General features: G+C 51.3%; 1 long non-coding RNA gene across 1 annotated transcript; it reads left to right on the top strand.

Annotated features, from left to right (window-relative positions):
* The first annotated feature begins 1201 nt into the window (after positions 1-1201).
* LOC131479765 (uncharacterized) lies at positions 1202-2670 on the top strand. The gene is made up of 3 exons (XR_009245090.1): positions 1202-1708; positions 2252-2321; positions 2486-2670. It is a non-coding gene; the product is annotated as an uncharacterized LOC131479765 (long non-coding RNA).
* Positions 2671-3890: the final 1220 nt, after the last annotated feature.

The following is a 3890-nucleotide window of genomic DNA, read 5'->3' as shown; positions in this document are numbered from 1 at the left end:
TGCAGCTACTTCACTGCTATACTTTGCTGTGTGGCAGGTGTGAATGTAGATGCAAAGTGTGGGACATGAAATCACGAGCAGGCATTCTGCTCAGCTGTGATAGAGGGGAAGGGAGGGAAAGAGCAGGGACAGAGGAAAGCCTTATGGAGCTGTACCCACCCACTGTCCCATGTAGGCACGTGCCATGAATGTGCCGGGAGTGTTGTCATCTCTCCTTATCTGTGGTCAGGAAGATAATATGTACAAGTAGGCAACACAGTAATTGCTTAGGTATTTTTTAACTGATGAGACACCAGCAATGCCAAAGACCATCCACCAGAGCAATGCTTCCCAGTGAAGCAACACAGTGAGGGTCAGGGAGCCCTTAACCCTCCAAGATTTCCTGAAATCCAGGGCACACCCTTGAAGAACCCCACCTTCAGGCTACATCCTATCAGGGGCTTTCACTTTGAAAGCAATCTTGAACTAGAAACATACCTACTTCCCAACTTTTTAGTTCTATGCCAAGCTGAGAAAAGAAAACACCAAGCTTTCCCTGAGACCCTTAGATGGGAGCCCCCTTGGGGACAACTGTGCCACACACGCAGAGGAACATAGGGAGAACCCACACAGAAGTCAGCCAGGGTGGCAGGAGGGAGCCACATAACCCAGGGTGTGCAGGAGGAAGCTTCAGGCAGCCAGGCTAAACCAGAACCCAGGAATCTGGGCCCAAAGTGTGGGGGTGTCTGGCCTCTGTAGAGTCAGTGCTGACCATGATGGTGCCTCTGGTGCTGAAAGGGCTGAGCTGTTGCTGACAGTGTCTGCTGCATCCCCCATAACTGGCCATCCTGGCAGTGAGCACTTCAGGAACTGCAGGCCTGCAGGCCTCTCCTACCCACATGTGCTGTATCTGTCCTTGTGCTCACTGTATCTGGCCAGTGTCACCTGCTTATGGGTTGAGGATTGGCACTGGGCAGTCACAGCTGTTCATACCTGAGAACCTACTAGTGTCCAGGACCAGGCCCTGGCTCCTGCTCTGCAGTCAAGCCAGGCTGGTTTGAGGTCCAGGCAAGCAGTGCTCAGCTGGCTGCTCCCCTCCCCTCTATCCCAGCAGGAATCCCTGTGCCCAACACTTAAAATACCAGGGATGAGGGGAACAAAGTGCTGGAGTTGACAGTGGTGGGGTGGGGCCAGTTATAGGACAGGAGGTAGAACACTGTGGTTCCCCACATCTGGTCATTGCAACAACAGGGATAGGGTGAGAAGACCTCAGTTGGAGCAAAGGCATGTGTGAGCTCCCTTTGCTACCATATACTCAAGTAAAGATGCCTTCACAGCTGTTCTGGAATCAAACTGTAGAGGAAGAGGTGAAAGAGGGACAGGTCTAATGGGACATGGGACCTTTCCAGCGGGTGACAGGAGGCTTTGGCACCCTGGTTCCATGGCACCCCAGCCTCAGCTCTTCCCTCTTCACCTGGCCCTGGAGAAGCCACAGGGCCAATCCCTGGTGGTATTTCATAAAGGTGGTACTTAGAACCCTGACCCTCATACCACATGAGACACCACTTGTGAGTGGCTAGCAACATTCTGTGACATCACAGTCACTGAGAGGTGCACTCTCTAGTGGTTAGGCCAAAGTGGCCAGTAGCCTGCTTACTGCCGACCTATACAGGTATTGGTGGTTGAAGCAGGAGACATATTTGGAGTGCCAGATGGATTCTCACTTGAGGTGAGGGTGACTTACTCTCTGCCTGTGCTGTGGTATGGGAATAGTCACTCCCAGGTGGGTGTCCCTAGTCTCCCATTTCTGTGTCCATGGGTAATACCACTGTGCCCTTGTTGCCCCTATGGGCAGGGTGGGTATACAGCCACCTCAGTCCTACATTGTATTATGCACTGAGTATGAATGTGTGTCTGTGTGTGGGTCTGGGTGGGACCATAATCACTGTTCTGCTCCACTCTTATCAGTTGGTGGTACACTGGGGGACAGTGTGTCTGGCTTTGAGATCCCTAGGGGTGCAGGAAACCTGAGAGGAGCAGGGTGACTCCTGGGTGTGGATGCCCAGCTAGAAAAGGAGTCTCATTCATGGGAGGCCAGACAGATGCTGTCCCTGCATCACCACCCCTCTGCCCTGTCCTCTGGGAACCGGCCATCAGGTGCCTTCTGCCTGGCTGCTGGGAATCCTTGGCTCTAACTATGGGGACAAATCCTGGGACATGGATAGCTGTAGATTCACCTGTGTTGGGTCATACTTGCTTGTGCATCTTACAGACATGACTGGGCCATCCTGAAGAATCTGAGGGACAAGGAGTGTGCTCAGGTCATCTGTCTGTATGAAAAGGTACAGGCCAGGTGGCTGGAGGATGGGGGTGGGTCCCTAGCCTCCTTGGCTATGCGAATAATCACCAATCCTGGCATCCATGGGAACAGAAAGAGGGATGGCTCAGCTGTCCTTGACTTTGAGCACCCTTGACTTCTGACCTGGGTGACCCCTCTTGATTGCAGGGACCCCATCAAAGGCTCCTTTCTTAAATTGGAAAAGAAAACTACTACAGTGAAGACCTTGTGCCAGACAGCTTTGGCTTCCTGTGGTGGGTTGTTGGCACCCTAGCTCATCTCTGGGTATCGGTGAGTTTCAGAAACTCCAGCAACTGGCATTCTGGTATGGGGGTTAAGTCACCACCTACAATGCCAGCATCCCACATGGACACTAGTCCGTGTGTTACTTAGCTGCTCTACTTCTGTTCTACGTCTACTTTCTGCTGGCCGGGGAAAGCAGTGGAAGATGGCCAAGTATTTAGGATCCTGCACATGCATGGAGATCCGGATGAAGTTCCTGGCTCCTGGCTGTGTCCTGGCTCAGCCCCAGCTGTTCTGTTAGCTGGAGAGTGAGCCAACAGAAGAAAGATCTCTGTCTATCTATCTATCTATCTATCGATCGATCGATCTATCTATCTATCCAATCTATCTCTCAATATCTCTTTTTCTGTTACTCTTTCAAATAGTAATAAAAAAAAAACTGTAGAGTACTCCTATAAGGAAGCACATCTGTCCTGCAAGTGCCTGGGTTTCAGGGACTAGGATGTTTAATAACATGGAGCTCACTGTGCAGGTTAATCAACTGACCCATGCCAGGCAACCAGGGCCATACCTGACACCAACATTCCCAAGACTAACAGACCCAGCAACCACCATGGCTGCAGGCCCAGCTACACACCCCATTCATGGAACACATGGATCTGGTACCCACCTCACCCAGAGTAAGGCATGGCTCACCACACCTCAGCATCCCTAATGTGAACTGGCTGGTATTGCAGCTTAACCAGGGCCCAATCAAGACATTCCTGATTCTCAAATCTGTCAGTAGATGTTATTATCTGACCCATTCTAGCCTACCCCAGACCCCCACATATGTCTGGTGGGTAATGTAACCCAGCCGTGTATGGGCTGCTCATTGCTATGGTTCTTTCACTCATCTGCAGGGACTGTGTCCTGATAGAGCAGTTCTCCAGGCTCCTCTATCCAATCATTCAGTGTCAGATCTTGCAGACCAGAGGATCCATGTCCAGAGTTGACTTACTACCTCTTGTGGCAGAAAAATTGTCCTTGCCCAAACGGTCCAATCAGTATTCTGATTTGTACTATTGGGTGCTACAGCCCAATCATACCTGATCCAACCAGAGATACAGCTCTCACATGTTACAGTGTGAGTCAAGCCATAGTCCAGTCACTTCTATATTACCTTGCCTAGCTCTCATGAGAAGCCGTGGGTGGTGGAATCCTGCTCAGTCTGGGGCTCTCCAGTGCTCTGTCAACACCCATGCCAAGGGAGACTGCAGCCATGTCAACTCTAGAATGCTGCCTCCACTCTAGCCTTTGCTTTCATCAGTGGGAACCCCAATGCAGTCAG

Source organism: Ochotona princeps, chromosome 3, assembly GCF_030435755.1.
Source record: "Ochotona princeps isolate mOchPri1 chromosome 3, mOchPri1.hap1, whole genome shotgun sequence".
Lineage (NCBI taxonomy): Eukaryota > Metazoa > Chordata > Mammalia > Lagomorpha > Ochotonidae > Ochotona > Ochotona princeps.
The sequence above is the reverse complement of the archived record's forward strand: the minus strand, read 5'-3'. Positions and strand labels throughout refer to the sequence as shown.